Source organism: Ovis canadensis, chromosome 1, assembly GCF_042477335.2.
Source record: "Ovis canadensis isolate MfBH-ARS-UI-01 breed Bighorn chromosome 1, ARS-UI_OviCan_v2, whole genome shotgun sequence".
Classification (NCBI taxonomy): Eukaryota; Metazoa; Chordata; class Mammalia; order Artiodactyla; family Bovidae; genus Ovis; species Ovis canadensis.
The window spans coordinates 26,642,130-26,660,316 of NC_091245.1; the positions used below are offsets into that span (position 1 = coordinate 26,642,130).

General features: G+C 41.0%; 1 long non-coding RNA gene and 1 other non-coding gene across 2 annotated transcripts in view; one reads left to right on the forward strand and one right to left on the reverse strand.

Moving 5' to 3' along the window:
• Window positions 1-18,187, forward strand: part of LOC138440960 (uncharacterized) — a 35,868-nt gene that overhangs the window by 5,923 nt on the left and 11,758 nt on the right. The gene's annotated exons all lie outside the window — the stretch shown is intronic.
• Window positions 17,917-18,021, reverse strand: LOC138431595 (U6 spliceosomal RNA). The gene has a single exon (XR_011253751.1). It is a non-coding gene; the product is annotated as a U6 spliceosomal RNA (small nuclear RNA).

Sequence of the window (18,187 nt, forward strand, 5' to 3'; positions counted from 1 at the left end):
CTCTTTACTGTCTGAGCCACTAGGGAAGCTACATTAACTATTAGGAGTGCCTTGAACAGCTGACACTGGAGAAGGCAATGGCACCCCACTCCAGTACTCTTGCCTGGAAAATCCCATGGATGGAGGAGCCTGGTAGGCTGCAGTCCATGGGGTCGCGAAGAGTCAGACGCAACCGAGCGACTTCCCTTTCACTTTTCACCTTCATCTATTGGAGAAGGAAATGGCAACCCACTCCAGTGTTCTTACCTGGAGAGTCCCAGGGACAGGGGAGCCTGGTGGGCTACCATCTATGGGGTCGCACAGAGTCGGACACAACTGAAGTGACTTAGCAGTAGCAGAACAGCTGACACACATATCCTTGTCTTTGTTTCCCTAGGTAAAGTTATGTGTGATTACTTACATCTGGATACTGATAGCCAACGATCGCTGCTTTCATGTACATTATTTCATTTCATCCTCACTGCTGCTGCTGCTGCTGCTGCTAAATCACTTCAGTTGTGTCCAACTCTGTGTGACCCCATAGACAGCAGCCCACCAGGCTCCCCTGTCCCTGGGATTCTCCAGGCAAGAACACTGGAGTGGGTTGCCATTTCCTTTTCCAATGCAAGAAAGTGAAAATTGAAAGTGAAGTCACTCAGTCGTGTCCGACTCTGTGCAACCCCATGGACTGCAGCCTACCAGGCTCCTCCATCCATGGAATTTTCCAGGCAAGAGTACTGGAGTGGGGTGCCGTTGCCTTTTCTGTTTCATCCTCACTACTGAGGTTATTATTAACTTTATTTTACGTAGTGTCAAGGGTAGGAATTATGCACAGGTGTTTTGACTCAAACATGCTTTTTACTAGAGCATTGTTGCTGATGTCCTGCAGTCATTGATCACTCCCAAGAAGACTTCATAAAATGGAGCTTTTGACATGAAAAGCTGAAGATGAGGCTCTTTATAGTTACCCTAAACTCAGATGATCTTGAAGAGAATTTAGATCAAAACATCTTTGTAATTAGCTTACCTTTCCATCTTTCTATCCAAATTCCCACTCCTCCTCCCCAAACCACCCGGAAGAGAAATTACAGCCACTTTTATTTCTTTGTTTTCCAACTTTGGGAGGTGACTGTCATATCAGCTCTTCGTGAACACTGCACATCTGTGATGTCAGCTTTTAGAAATGCAGGATGATTGATCAAAACTATGGGAGAAAAAAAAAACCTGTGAGGGGCTCTCTGAATATACAAAGAACCAGATTATTGGCATGAGACTTTGAGAAAGCCCTTCTATATAAATGGTGCTAAGCTACCAAAAAAGAAAAAAATTAAACTACAATTGTAATGGTAATCTGGAGCTCATGCTTCCAAGCTGCTGGTTTCATAAATATAGTCCATTATTGTTCATGTTTGCCCAGGGCAGAAAAAATATGTGAGGCTGCACAATAATAACAATTGTGTTGTACAAATAACTGTCCCTGTGCCAGGGACTGAAAAGAACAAGCAGTAAGAGATTTTTAAATGCCACACACACCCAGGGTGTGATGCGACAGTTCAAAATTGCCATTGCTAATTTTTCAGGGAAATGTTGAATTTAGAACTGGGAAGACCCAACTTGGTCCAACTTCTTAATTTTGTGACCTTGGACAAGTCAAAGAACCATACCAAGCCACAGTTTCATCTCCTTTAAACTGAAGGTAACAATAGCACCTATCTGATAGTGCTATTATAATGATTAAACAAGGTTTCATGTGAAAGCAGTTAGCATGATACCTGGCATACAACAGACACTAGATAAATATTAGCTTCTTTTGCTTTCTCCTGGAGAATAGGGTTTAAGGAGTCAGAAAGAAAATAGAAATCATTTTTGAAGATCTTCAATGGGGGTCATTAAAGGAAATGGAACATTGTAAAAAAAAGTCTACCTTAAAATTTTTTTATTGAGTTCTGAAGAGTAAAGGAGATTACTACATTTATGACTCCGAAGTTCCACTCACTTCTAGCAAGCAAGCAAGTACTGTTTTACACTTGCCCTATTTCCTTTTTCTTTCCTTCTTTCTTTCTTTCTTTTTTTTTTTTGTTCCTTTCCTTATCAAGGGTCCTGGAAGCTATAAGAAATGAAACGAACACCATGGGAAAGAAAATATTTGCACTCAAGGCTGCAGGTCCTTTCATCTGCAGATTTCAAAGCATTGTCTCCATCACTAATTACAAGTACTGCTTAACGTGTGGGAATGCTGAGACACCATCAAATTAAGAAGCTTGCCCTAAATCACAAGGCAAGTCTGCAGATGGGCTACAGACAGAACAAAGCTGTCCTGTTTTCCAGCCTTGGGCTCTAAAGTAGGGCACATGAGAGTCAACAGAGGCTTCAATTAATGAGGAGAAAAGTTTGGGGAATTCTGATTCTGTACCTTTGAATTATTGCAGTGACATAAGCATGGGCTTTTAGTAAAATTTGACTTCAAGTCTCAGCTCAGCCCCTTACTAAATATGTACCCTCAGTGAAATCATAAATTGTCTTAATTTCCTTCTCTGTAAAATACGGATATTAACTCCTACTTCCAAGGATTTGTGGAAACTTTTATGACAACTTTTGTGTCAGACCTAGCACCGAATCCTGCACTTCGAAGGTTCATGTATTAATACATGAAGAAAGCTAAGATATCCCAAATGCACACATGAGGACAAACAGACAACTCTTTCAGTCAAAGGGTTCTAAGCCACAATCACAGTTGTGTCTCAGTGTAAAATGATGACTGTGTATTGAACATCTCATAACACAAATAGAAGATGCCTTGTTCAGGCCTTCATCGCTTTTCATCCTTGATTCTGTGCTTTCTTTCATAACCCAAGTCCAAACTATCAGCAAGTTTTGCTGGCTCAACCCTCAGTATATATCTGAAATTTCGATTCTATTTTCAAAATTCCATATCTGACCATTTCTCCCTGTCTTCACTGGGTATGTCTTCACTTCACCTTTTCCTAGACCACTGCTAAATCTCCTTAATCTCTCCAATTTCATGTTTGCACCTACATCTGTTATCCTTATAGGCAGAGTTTTATCTTTTTTAAAGGTATATTAGATTTTATCATTTCCCTGTTTAAAACTCTCCAGGGACTTCTCATCAAACTCCTGACCATTGGCCTAGAAAAGGCCAGGTTGTTCCAGGTGAAGTATGTGGCAACAAACACAGAAGAACAAGTATGTTCTGGGTATGTGGAAATGTTTGGTGGGCTGGAGCATGGTGGGAATGGAAGAGGGAGGAACTAGCAGATGAAAACGGAGGAAAGGATGTTAGGAAATACTTGGAGGGAATCATGGCTAGACCAGAATTAGAGTAATATGTCTGTCTGGAGATACCCAGAGATGCAAAATCACCAGTGGAATCAAATGGGACAGTCACTGTTGGGGTTTTTTTTTTTTTTTTTGAATTCTTTATTGAATTTGTTACAATATTGCTTCTTTTCATTATGATTTGGTTTTTTGGCTTCCAGGCATGTGGGATCTTAGCCCCCCGACTAGAGGTCAAACCTGTACCTCCTGCATTCGGAGGCAAAGTTAATCGCTGTACTGCCAAAGAAGTCCTGACAACTACTGTTTTGTGTTGATCGTTATTTTCAAATCTGGTGGCCTTGATTTTTTAAAAGCACAATCAGAAACTTATTATATCCTTCCAGAAGGAAGTCAGGTTTATAGGCCAGGAACTCTGACATCAGGACAGTGGTTAAGAGGATGGACTTTGGAATCAGACAAATTTGAGACTGAATCAAGGTCCTCTGCGAAAATTATAACACCATGGACAAGTTATTTAGAGTCTTCAAGTCTCAGTTTTATGCAAACTATATTAAGAAAATTAAATGGTTGATGCTTGTAAAGCATTTTTCAGTGTCTAGTACATGGACTCTCCCTTGGAAAATCCCATGGACGGAGGAGCCTAGTAGGCTGCAGTCCATGGTGTCGCTGAGTCAGACACGACTGAGCGACTTCACTTTCGCTTTTCACTTTCACGCACTGGAGAAGGAAATGGCAACTCACTCCAGTGTTCTTGCCTGGAGAATCCCAGGGGTAGGGGAGCCTGGTGGGCTGCTGTCTATGGGGTCGCACAGAGTCAGACATAACTGAAGTAACAGCAGCAGCAGCAGCAGCAACAGTACATGGGAATGGGAATAAATGCCTAACAAATGGGAATGATCACATTATGGTTATGATAATGATGATTAAGGATTTGGTTATCTTTATAAGAGTCCCATGTTCATCCCTGACAGAGATCTGAAACAAGTCTGTCAAATTTAAAAAATCTGAGGAAACTGTCTCAAACCACAGCAATAGTTGGTATTAAGAGATGCCAAAAAAGGCACAAACTTACACTGGAGACACTATCCACTCTGTCCCCCAGTCCAGAAAATCAAAGTATGTAAATAGAAGAGTAGCATCATGTTTGCATTTAACTGTATATAAATGTAATTATACACTCTCAGTGCTCAGTGGGGGTTTTGTTATTTTCAATATTGTCTCTATATTGCAAGCCAAAGATTTCAGCTGATATTCAACCAAAGAAGTATAAGACATAATTGAACACTACAAAACCTCATTGAAAGAAATTAAAGAAAACCTAAATAAACAGAAACACTACTCACATTCACAGATTAGGAAACCTAAGATGGCAATACTTCCCAAACTGATCTATAGATTCAAGGTAATTCCTACCAGAATCCCACCTAACATTTTTGAAGAAACTAACAATTCTAAAATTTCTATGGAATTTCAAGGAAAATTTCAATTTCAATCTTGAAAATGAAGAGCAGAGTTGGAAGGCTCATACTTTCTGATTTCAAACTTACCACAAAAGTACAATAATCAAGTTAATGTGGTACTGGCATAAGGAGGGACATATATTGGACTAGAATTGGGACTTCAAAAATAAGCTCATATATTTATGATTCATTGAATTTTCTGCAAGAGTGCCAAGACAATTCAAATAGGGGGAAGAATAATCTTTTCAACAAATGGTACTGGGACAACTGGATAGCCACCTGCAAAAGAATGAAGTACTGATGCATGCTGCAACATGGATGAACCTTGAAAACATTATGCTTAGTGAAAGAAGCCAGATACAAAAGAACACATATTTCAGCGCTCCAGTTATTTGAAATGTCCAGAAAAGGCAAAGCCATGAAAACAGAAAGCATATTAGCAGTTGCCAGGAGCTGGAGGAAGGGGAAAAGGACAGTGACTGCTAATGGATACAGGATTTCTTCCTAAGGTGATGAAAATGTGCTGTAATTAGATAATGGTGATACTTTGGCCACCTAATGCAAAGAACCAACTCAATGGAAAAGACCCTGATGCTGGGAAAGATTGAAGGAGGGAGGAGAAGGGGACAACAGAGGGTGAGATGGTTGGATGGGATCACCGATGTGATGGACATGGGTTTGAGTAGGCTCCGGGAGTTGGTGACGGACAGGGAAGCCGGGTATGCTGCAGTCCATGGGGTCGCAAACAGTTGGATGTGACTGAGAGACTGAATTGATAGTTGTGCAACTCTATGAGTAGAGTAAAAAACTGTTTAACTGTACACACACACACACACACACACACACACACACACACACACACAGAAAAGTCATTCTGGCTCTGTGTAAAGGATAGAGCAGTTAGGGTTGGCGGTCACGAAAGCTTTAGAGATCCTGGTAAGAGTTTTTGGAGAGAGGCAGAGGCAGTGGTGATGGACTTAAGATTGATTATAAGGACGTAGAGAAGGCAGTTTACCACAGTGGTTAAAGCTGTGGGCTTTATTTATTTATTTATTTGACTGGCCTTACTACATGATTTGCAGGATCTTAGTGCCCTGACTGGAGAAGGCAATGGCACCCCACTCCAGCACTCTTGCCTGGAAAATCCCATGGACGGAGGAGCCTGGGGGGCTGCAGTCTGTGGGGTCGCGAAGAGTCGAACACGACTGAGCGACTTCACTTTCGCTTTTCACTTTAATGCATTGGAGAAGGAAATGGCAACCCACTCCAGGGTTCTTGCCTGGAGAATCCCAGGGACGGGGGAGCGTGGTGGGCTGCCACCTATGGGGTCGCACAGAGTTGGACACGACTGAAGCGACTTAGCAGCAGCAGCAGTGCCCTAACGAGGGACTGAACTTGTGCGGTTGGCAGTGAAAGTGCAGAATCCTAACCATTGGTACAGCAGGGAGTTCCCAAGTTGTAGTCTTTAAAGGAAAGTGTACCTTAATTTCCCAACCCACTCCAGTACTCTTGCCTGGAAAATCCCATGGACGGAGTAGCCTGGAAGGCTGCAGTCCATGGGGTCGTTGAGGCTCGGACACGACTGAGCGACTTCACTTTCACTTTTCACTTTCCTGCATTGGAGAAGGAAATGGCAACTCACTCCAGTGTTCTTGCCTGGAGAATCCCAGGGACGGGGGAGCCTGGTGGGCTGCCGTCTCTGGGGTCGCACAGAGTCAGACACGACTGAAGTGACTTAGCAGTAGCAGTACCTTAATTTCAACCTCATCTCTGCCACTTCTGAGTTGTATCATTTAAATTAGCCTATCTGAGCCCCAGTTCCCTCATTCATAAAATGGGGGGAATAAAAATAGATCTACTTTGTAGGATTATCATGAGGGTTTGTTCATTTATTTTAAAAAGAGTTATTGAGTCTACTGTGTGCTAGGCACTGTTGTAGGTGCTGAGGACACAACAGTAAACAAAACAGACCAAACTCTGCCTTCATGTAGCTTATATTTCAGTGAGGGAAGAGTGAAAATTATATAAACTATAAATAAACATAAACAAATTTAAAAATACATATTCATAAATTATTAATCTTTTACAATTATGACTATAATAAATATAAGGATCTAAAATAGCAGAGTAGAAGGACGTGTGCTCATCTTCTCCTGCGTGAACACCAAAATCACAACTAGTTGCTGAACAACCATCAACAGGAGAATATTGAATCACACTGAAAGAAGATACCCCCTCAGTTCAGTTCAGTCGCTCAGTCGTGTCTGACTCTTTGCAACCCCATGAATCACAGCACGCCAGGCCTCCCTGTCCATCACCAACTCCCGGAGTTCACTCAGACTCACGTCCATCGAGTCCGTGATGCCATCCAGCCATCTCATCCTCTGTCGTCCCCTTCTCCTCCTGCCCCCAATCCCTCCCAGCATCAGAGTCTTTTCCAATGAGTCAACTCTTCGCATGAGGTGGCCAAAGTACTGGAATTTCAGCTTTAGCATCATTCCTTCCAAAGAAATCCCAGGGCTGATCTCCTTCAGAATGGACTGCTTGGATCTCCCTGCAGTCCAAGGGACTCCCAAGAGTCTTCTCCAACACCACAGTTCAAAAGCATCAATTCTTCGGCGCTCAGCCTAGGGCAAAGAAGTAGCTCCAACGAGATGGTACAAGGGGCGCTGTTACCTTGTTTAAAGTCAAATCTCAGACCCATCAGAGATGCTCAGAGGGCGCAAACAAAATCTTGTGTTCCCCAGGACCCAGGGAAAAAAGCAGTGACTTCCACAAGAGACTGAGCCAGACCTGCCTTTGAGTGTTTGAGTGTCTCCTATGGAGGCATGGGACAGCAGTGACCTGCCTCGGGGATAGGGGCTCTGGGTGCAGCAGGAGGCTTCAACAGTACCTGAACTGAGAACTCCCAGATGTTCAGGCTGGATTTAGAAAAGTCAGGGAACCAGAGATCGAACTGCCAACCTCCTCTGGATCATAGAAATAGTAAGAGCATTCCAGAAAAGCATCTACTTCTGCTTCATTAACTATGCTAAAGTCTTTGACTGTGTGGTTTACAACAAACTATGGAAAATACTTAAAGAGATGGGAATATCAGACCACCTTACCTGCCTCCTGAGAAACCTGTATGCAGGTCAAGAAGCAACAGTTAGAACCGGACATGGAACAGCAGACTGGTTCAAACTTGGGAAAGGAGTATGTCAAGACTGTATACTGTCACCCTGCTTATTTAACTCATATGCCGAGTACATTGTGTGAAATGCCAGGCTGGATGAAGCACAAGCTGGAATCAAGATTGCCAGGGGAAATATCAATAACCTCAGATATGCAGATGACACCACCCTTATGGAAGAAAGTGAAGAGGAACTAAAGAACCTCTTGATGAAGGTGAAAAAGAAGAGTGAAAAGCTGCCTTAAAACTCAACATTCAAAAAACTAAGATCATGCCATCTGGTCCCATCACTTCATGGCAAATGGATGAGGAAACAATGGAGACAGTGGTTGACTTAATTTTCTTGGGCTCCAAAATCACGGCAGATGGTGACTGCAGCCATGAAATTAAAACACATTTGCTCCTTGGAAAAAAAGCTATGACCAACCTAGACAGTATATTAAAAAGCAGAGACATTACCTTGCCGACAAGGTCCAGCTAGTCAAAGCTATGGTTTTAGTAGTTTTGTATGGATGTGAGGGTTGGACCATAAAGAAAGCTGAGCACCAAAGAATTGATGCTTTTGAACTGTGGTTCTGGAGAAGACTCTTGAGAGTCCCTTGGACTGCAAGGAGATAAAACCAGTCAATCCTGAAGGAAATCAACCTGAATATTCATTGGAAGGCCTGATGCTGAAGCTGAAGCTCCAGTACTTAGGCCACCTGATGCAAAGAGCCAATTCATTAAAAAAGACCCTAATGCTGGGAAAGATTGAAGGCAGGAGGAGATCAGGATGACAGATGACAAGATGGTTGGATGGCATCACTAACTCAATGGACATGAGTTTGAGCAAGCTCTGGGAGATGGTGAAGAACAGGGAAGCCTGGTGTGCTGCAGTCCACAGGGTCACAAAGAGTTGGACAATACTGAAGTACTGAACAACAACAACACATAATAAATATAATAAATACTCATATTTGTAATAATATATAATTATAAGTAACAGTGTCTAATTATATATATGCTAAGTATATTAGGAAAATATATTTATAATTCATAAATCATATATTTTCTCCTTATATACTTATGATTATATACTTATATACTATATACAATCACATATATGTAAACATTGTATCATATATATGTATACATATGATTATATACATTTATACTTCTATAATCATAAGTAGATAAGGAGAAAAATATGTTAGGGAAGGAAGAACAACAGATGGGAGTCTATATGAGAAGATGGACAGGTTGAGAGTCTAAGAGTGGTCAGAAAAATCCTCACAAATAAGTAAACATTTGAGAAAAGACTTGAAGTTAAGAGAGTGACCAAGAGTATATCTATAATTGGTAGCAATCAAGGTAAAAAAAAAAACAGCAGATACAAGGCAGGGGTATGCCTGATGGTTTGAGAAACATCAAGGAAGGCAATGTAGCTGGAGCAGAGCAACAAAGGAAGTCTGAGAGGTTACGGTGTCCCGTATCAAGTGGGATATGGTCATTTTAAAGACTTTACCTTTTACTCTGAATGACATGGAGAATTTTGAGCAGAGGAAGAACATGATATATCTTAGGTTAAAAAAGATTATTTGGACTACTGTGGGAAACAGTTCATAGATAAACAAGAGAGAAATTGGTTTTAAAAAAAAAGTGAGATTGTTGCAATAATCCAGGTAATGATTGGGGCAGGGTAGTAGCACTGGGGAAAGATATGGTACGTAGTCAGATATGTATATATTTTGAAGGTAGAATGTAAAAGTGAAAGTTGTGTCTGACTCCTTGCGACCCCATGGACTATACAGTCCGTGGAATTCTCCAGGCCAGAATACTGGAGTGGATAGCCTTTCCCTTCTCCAGGGAATCTTCCCAACCCAAGTCTCCCAGGTCTCCCGCATTGCAGGTGGACTCTTTACCAGCTGAGCCACAAGCGAAGCCCAAGAATACTAGAGTGGGTAGCCTAGTCCTTCTCCAGTGGATCTTCCTGACACAGGAATTGAACCAGGGTCTCCTACATTGCAGGGGGATTCTTTACTAGCTGAACTACATGGGAAGCCCATGAAATAGGCCTCACTGGATTTGCTAAAGAATTAACTGTGAGGTATGAGAAGAAGAAAAGAGTCAAAGATGATGTCAGGTTTTTGCCTGAGCATCTGGAGCAAAGGAATTGCCTTTTACTGAGATAGGGAAGATAGTGGAAAAAACCAATTCAGGGAAAACATAAGGAATTTGGTCTTGGAATTGGTTTAAGATACCTTCTAGATGTACAAGTTGGAATGACAAAGATGAAATTGGAATAAGAGTCTGGAGTTCAGAGGAGAAGTCTGAGTTAGAGATATAAATTTGGATATCATTAGCATGTTGTTGTTCAGTCACCCAGTCATGTCTGACTCTTTGCAACCCCATAGACTTCAGCATGCCAGGCCTCCCCATCCTTTACCATCTCCCAGAGTCTGCCCAATTTCATGTTCATTGCATCAGTGATGCTGTCCAGCCATCTCATCCTCTGACACCCTCTTCTGCCCTCGATCTTTCCAAGCATCAGGGACTTTTCCAATGAGTCGTCTGTTCACATGAGATGACCAAAATACTGGAGCTTCAGCTTCAGCATCAGTCCTTCCAGTGAATATTCCTTAGCATACAGTGGCATTTAAAGACATGAGATTGAGTGGGACCATCTATACAATAAATGTCTACAAATTCACGAAGTGCAACTACTGAACCCTGGGCCACTCCAGTGTTACAGAGCAGGAAAGTGAAGAAGAATTAGCAAAGGAGACTGAAAAGGAGCAGCAGTGTGCTTAGAGTAAAACCAGGCAAGTATGGTGTCTACTCTGGAGCCAAACCAAGAAAAGTGTTTTATGAAGAAATGAGGAAGGAAACAGTGAGCAGATGAGGCTCCAGATTAACCTCCAGATTTATCAACACAGAGGCACCGAAGGGTGCCCTCGGTAAGAAGAGTTCCAGTTAAGGAAAGGGATAAAGCCTGATTAAAGAGGGCTCAAGAGAGAATGAAAGGAGAGGACTTGGTGTCAAGGAATACTGATAATCCTTTAGAGATATTTAGTTGAAATGGAGAGCAGAGAAATAGTGTGGTAGCTAGAAGGGGATATGAAGTTAAGAGAGACTTCTTAAAGTGAGACATAACACTTTTTTAAGCTGATGGGTTGATCCTTTGGAAAGTGAAGTATTGGTTATGTAGGTAAGAGACAGAGTTGCAAGAACATAGGGGAAAGAATTGGCATTTCGAGTACTGAACGGAGGACTGAGTATGTGCACATAGATGCAGGTGGGTGAGCTATTTGGTTAGAGGGAAAAGAAAGAGGAAGGTGTCGAAGTTTGTGGAGAGAAAATGTATGGAATAATCTTTAGAGAAAGTGGATGAACTTTTATTTATTTAATTGAAGAAAAATTGCTTTGCAATATTATGTTGGTTTCTGCCATACATCAGTATGAATCAGCCATAGGTATACATATGTCCCCTCCCTCCTGAACCTCCCTCCCACCTCCTGCCCCATCACGGAGCACTGTTGTCACAGAGCACCTGTTTGAGCTCTCTGAGTCATACAGCAAATTCCCACTGCCTGTCTGTCTTACATATGACAGTATGTATGTTTCCATGCTACCCATTCCACTTGTCCCACTCGCTCCTTCCCACCCTGTGTCCACAAGTCTGTTCTCTATGTCTGCATCTTCATTGCTGCCCTGCAATCGGTTCAAATCCTTCTAGATTCCATATATATATGTTAATATACGATACTTGTTTTTCTCTTTCTGACTTACTTCACTCTGTATAATAGGCTCTAAGTTCATCCATCTCATTAGAACTGACTCAAATGTGTTCCTTTTAATGGCTGAGTTATATTCCATTGTACATATATACCAGCTACTTTATCCATCTATATCAGTCGATGGACATCTAGGGTGCTTCCATATCCTGCTGCTGCTGCTGCTAAGTCACTTCAGTCATGTCTGACTCTGTGCGACCCCATAGACGGCAGCCTACCAGGCTTCCCTGCCCCTGGGATTCTCCAGGCAAGAACGCTGGAGTGGGTTGCCATTTCCTTCTCCAATGCATGAAAGTGAAAAGTGAAAGTGAAGTCGCTCAGTCATGTCCGACTCTTAGCAACCCCATGGACTATAGCCTACCAGGCTCCTCTGTCCATGGGATTTTCCAGGCAAGAGTACTGGAGTGGGTTGCCATTGCCTTCTCCATGTCCTAGCTATTGTAAATAGTGATGAAAGAACACTGGGGTACTTTTGTCTTTTTCAGTTATGGTTTTCTCAGGACATATGCCCAGTAGTGGGATTACTGGGTCATACGGTAGTTTTAGTCTTAGTTTTTTAAAGTATCTCCATACTGTCCTCCATAGTGGCTGTATCAGTTTACGTTCCCACCAACAGTTGCAAGAGGGTCTCTTTTCTCCCCACACTCTCTCCAGCATTTATTGTTTGTATATTTTTGATGATGTCCATTCTGACTGGTGTGAGGTGATATCTCATTGTAGTTTTGATTTGCATTTCTCTGGTAATGAGCATCTTTTCATGTGTTTATTAGCCATCTGTAGCCCACTTTTTGATTGGGTTATTTGGTTTTCTGGTATTGAGTTTCATGAGCTGCTTGTATATTTTGGAGATTAATCTTTTGTCAGTTGCTTCATTTGCTATTATTTTCTCCCATTCTGAGGGTTGTCATCCCACCTTGTTTATAGTTTGCTGTGTGAAAGTTTGTAAGTTTAATTAGGTCCCACTTGATTATTTTTGTTTCTATTTGCATTACTCTAGGAGGTGGGTCATAGAGGATTTTGCTGTGATTTACGTCATGTGGATTGACTTTTAAAATAAAATGATTCCCAGGTATCACTAAGGGCCCACTTGAGGTTAGTATAAATGAATTTTAAAAGTCCAGTTGATGTAGTTGTAAGTTTTACGTCATCCACTTTCCCAAAGGTGGAGAGTAAGTGAAGAGTTAGATTGTCCAGGGTAGGGATTTTGTAACACAAAATAACAAAGTAAGAGGAGAAGAGTGGTACTAGGACATATCAAGGGAGTGATAATAACGTTGGACCTTGCAATTAAAGTGGATAAAAAGAGAAATGAGAGGAAATGAAATAGGTAAGGAATGGTGAATAGGTGTTAGAATCATTGGATTGTAGGGCCAAGGTGGGGAACCAAAAATCTTTCCAACCAAATCAGTTGGAAAGACTGGAGAGGTAGAAGGATAAGAAAGATTATTAGTACATTATTAATAAATGGAAACAATGCCCGAAATAATAGTACAGTAAGACATCAAAGTGCTCACTATGAAGTGGGGAAGACAAGGCAGAATGAGATGAATGCTAACGACAGATGCATTCAATAGCTGTAGCCAAAAAGAATTTCAAGTAAATGTGAGGGTCAGATAAAGGAATGCATGCAAAGAAAAGTGTCATTTGAGATGAGCCTCAAAATAGAGCAAGTGCAGAGTGTAGCCTAATACATACATAGCAGTTGTACCACTGCCGCAAGTGTTCAGGAAACAGTGGTTGGAGCATGAGATGAGAGCTACGGCAAAATACAAGACTGGGGCCAGATTAGGAGATCTTTGAAATGGCAAGCTAATGCCTGAATATTTTCTGTAGGTAAATGTGAGCTTAGGGGCCCTTCTATGTAGTTGAGTCCACTTATAGCATGATATGAAGTCATATTGGTTTCTGTATATTGATCAGTCTAAAGTCTTTCTTTGCCATTATATACATAGGCCATATTTAGAGTTTTTACATTTCACTAGGATTTTCTGTTTGTCCTTTTAAGATCACTTCCCCTCAACTGCGTTGATACTGCTGTTTCTACCCAAACAATGTACTGCCACATGCCCATTCACTTTCTTTTGAAGAGCCTTCAAATCCACCCCCCAGTGTTAGTAGGAAAGCCTAACATGATTGCTTATAGATCTGAAATGGGCTTAATATGATCAGAACTATGCTGTCCAGAGCATTAGGACTGGTTGCAGCTGATAAAGGGCCTTCCCTGGTGGCTCAGACAGTAAAGAATCTGCCTACTGTGCGGGATACCTGGGTTAGATCCCTGAGTCTGGAAGATCCTCTATAGAAGGAAATAGCTACCCACTCCAGTATTCTTACCTAGGAATTCCATGGACAGAGGAGCCTGGTGGGCAACAGTCCACAGGATCACAAAGAGGTGGACATGACTGAGCAACTAACACTTTACAGCAGAGTGGAAGGTCAAGTAATCATATTTCCCCAAGTTTAGGAAGATGAAAGGGGCACAACCTCGAAACTGAGGTGTCAGAATGTTTTAGGAACTCAGTATCAGTACCAATGATGGGGGTCAGTCTCTTCGCAATCTATATTTATTATATGATTTGAAGATACCACAATCTCTGTCTTCACAGACTAACCAGTTAAGTGTTGAAACTATTACCTTCTCTATCTGCCATTGTAGCTTTGGCCAAATCCCTCCTCTCTTCTGGACCCAAGGTGCTGTCTTTAAAAAGGGGGTTGCAGTCAGCTTTCTCTAGGGTCGCTTCCAACTCTGACATGCTCCGATTTTTGTTATCATTTATTCACTATTAAACTTACGTGGCAGGCATTTTTCCAAGCATGGGATTCTCTCACCCCTTTGCTCTGCCTGCCAAGCTACTGTTATGAATTGTGTAGTGTTTTTTTTCATGTAACACATTTGAGAGAAAATCATGTAAAAGGGTTTGTTTTGTTCTAGCAGCTGAAAACAATAAAACCACCAGAATGACACGCAGCATCATTTTGTACTGCCCTCCAGTGGTGGCCCAAATGCCTTTTCCTGGTTGAAGTTTAAGCAATAAAATGAATTTTCAGAGGAGCTCACATTATCTAAAGGTAGGGGAGTCTTAGAGGGCCTAAGGAAAGGATCTAATCAGATCTCTCTTCTTACAAAAGAGGAGCTGAGGCCCATCATTGTTCTCATCACCATGCAAACCTATTCTAGTTTCTCCTGTCTTAGAAGAGATATTTTAAAACCCTCACTCTCTGGGTCTATTTCTCTACTCCCTTTCATAGCCAAATTTCTCAAAAGAGTTATCTATATACTTTTTCTACTTAATCATCTCCAACTTATTTTTAAACTTTTCACTCGAAGTAATTCCAAATGTTCAGAACAGTTGAAAAGAATTCCCATATACTTTTCATCCAGGGACACCAAGAGTTAGTATTTGCCAGTCTCTTTATCTGTATGTGTGTTTATGTGTACACATGCACACATAAATATATAGAATATATTCTATATTTAGAGGGAGGAGTTCTCAACCATTTGAATTGTAGCCTTCATACCTAACACTCTAAATACTTTAGTGTGTATTTTCAAAGAACAAGGTTGTTATCTTACATACCTACATACCTTTCTCCCTACTTCCAACCCCAGTATGATGGTTAAGTTCAGGAAATTTAGCATTGGTATAATCCTTATTTATAGTTCACATTCAAAGTTAACTTACTGGCCTAGTAATATCCTATCTAGTAGTCATCCCTCCAATACAGGTTCTGATCCAGTCTTGATCCCTAATCATGTACTGCATTTAACTCTCACGAGTCTTCAGTTTCTTTTAATCTAAAATAGATTGCTATTCATGATATTGACTCTTTTTTTAAGTACAGGCCACTCTTTTGTGGAATTTCCCTCTCTTTGGGTTTGTGTCCTATTTCCTTATGATGAGGGTTATATTTTTATTCTTTCTGGAGTGGGCAGAAATACTACTTGTAGGATGCTGTGTTCTTAGTGTGTCACATGAGAAATGTGGTGCTACCTGGTCCCATTATTGATGATATTCATTTTGATCAGTGGTATCTGCTAGGTCTTCACAGTAAAGTTAGCAAATTTTTTCCTACATAAATAATGAGTAATCTGTGGAGAGGTATTCTGAGACTAAGATCATGGCATCTGGTCCCATCACTTTATAGTAAATAGATGGGAAAAAAGTGGAAACTGTGGCAGCTTTTATTTTCTTGGGCTCTAAAATCACTGTAGGAGAAGGCAATGGCACCCCACTCCAGTACTCTTGCCTGGAGAATCCCATGGATGGAGGAGCCTGGTAGGCTACAGTCCATGGGTTCGCTAAGAGTCGGACACGACTGAGTGACTTCACTTTCACTTTTCACTTTCATGGGTTGGAGAAGGAAATGGCAACCCACTCCAGTGTTCTTGCCTGGAGAATCCCAGGGACAGAGGATTCTGTTGGGCTGCCGTCTATGGGGTCACACACAGTCGGACACGACTGACGCGACTTAGCAAAATCACTGCAGATGGTGACTGCAGTCACGAAATTAAAAGATGCTTGCTCCTAGGAAGAAAAGCTATGACAAGCCTAAACAGCGTATTAAAAAAGCAGAGACATCATTTTACCGACAAAGGTCCGTGTAGTCAAAGCTATGGTTTTTCCGGTAGTCAAGCTGGATATGAGAGCTGGACCATAAAGAAGGCTGAGTGTCGACGAATTGATGCTTTCAAATTGTAGTGCTGGAGAAAACCCTTTAGAGTCCCTTGGACTGCAGGGAGATCAAACCAGTCAATCCTAAAGGAAATCAACCCTGAATATTCATTGGAAGGATTGATGCTGAAGCTGAAGCTCCAATACTTCGGCCACCTGATGTGAAGACCCAATTCACTGGAAAAGACTCTAATGCTTGGAAAGATTGGGGGCAGGAGGAGAAGTGGGCGACAGAGGATGAGATGGTTGGATGGCATCACTAACTCAATGGACATGAGTTTAAGCAAACTCCAGGAGATAGTGAAGGAAAGGGAAGGCTGGCATGGGGTTGAAAATAGTCGAACACAACTAAGTGACTGAACAATATCTCTGAGACTGTGTAAATATCTTGTTCCTCTTCAAAACTTGTGCCAGAGGTTTCAACACTCACTGATAATTCTTGCCTGAATCAGTTACTATGATAGTTGCAAAATAGTGATTCTAGGGAATTCCCTGGTGGTCTAGTGGTAAGAACTACATGCTTTCATTGCCCTGGGCCAGGGAACTAAGATCCATAAACTACTCAGCAAAGAAAAAGTGATTCTATAACTCCATTAGTTCATCTTCATTTTTTCAGTTAGCATTCTACTGTAAGCAAGATCTTTCCCTTATCTCTTATTTATTTATATATTATCATCAGTTAAAAAAAAACTTCATCAATTCTTATTTAATAGGTTATTGTTATTTTATTTAATCCATTATTGTCATTGTTCATTTTATTGTTCAACTTGTCCTAGGTTTGGCTGTTGAGACCCCCTTAAAGCTAGCTTCTGTGTCTTTTTGACACATGCTCATTTTTTTGCTTTTTAGCTTTTCCTAGCTTTCTGGTAAAATACAGAACAGTGTTCCACATTCATCTTGTATTTTTCCCTGTCTAGCCTTGGAAATCATCCCTGTCTCTGAAAGAGCACTGCTTTAGTGGGGAATGGTATTTAGAAGCCAAGACCTGGGCACCAGATGTATCCATTGCTACTGGGGAGTAATTTCTTCTAGGCCCTTTAAGTTAACAGAGCCAAGGAGGAAAGGCAACTTAAAATAGTTCAACTATTTTTAATCATGAATTCAGTACTGGGTACCTCTAACTCCAGTTCAACACCACAGGGTTCTTTCTCCCATTCCTAATTTGCATCTCCCCTTTCCCACAGTTAAGAACTCTGGCTCTCAACAGCACTGATGTCTTTTTTTTCTCATTTGTTCAGTGTTATGACACACACCGAATAGTTTCAGAATTGCTATATTTGTTCCACTAAAGAAAAAAACCCAACAATCTATTAAATATGGCTCAATATTTGTCTGCAGTTTTGTTTTTATACTAAAGGAATATAGTCAAAATACTATGTTCAAAAGTTATCTGGATTAGTTTTCTATTTTCCCTCAGAGTGGTTATATACTTATTTAAATATAGTTAAGTTTATTTCTGTCTGTTTATGTTCAGTTTTAGGATCCCTTTCATCCTTGTGGATTCAATTTTCTTTTTTGAATATGTGAAAGCTGACATTGTCCAAAAGTCAAATCCAAACACAAAACACACAGGATACTTCACGAATTTGTGTGTCATCTGTATGTAGGAGTTATACCAATTTTCTCTGTGTTGTTCCAGTCTTACTATCAATTCAGTTCAGTTCAGTTCAGTCGCTCAGTTGTGTCAAAGCAAGAACACCTCCAATTAATTTTTCAACCTATTTGATGCCATTGAAGTGTGATCCCCTTCACCCACACACACATCCTTCACTGAAACTGCTCTCGTCCAAGTCATCAGTGACTAATATTTTTCTATCCTCATCTTAGTGGACT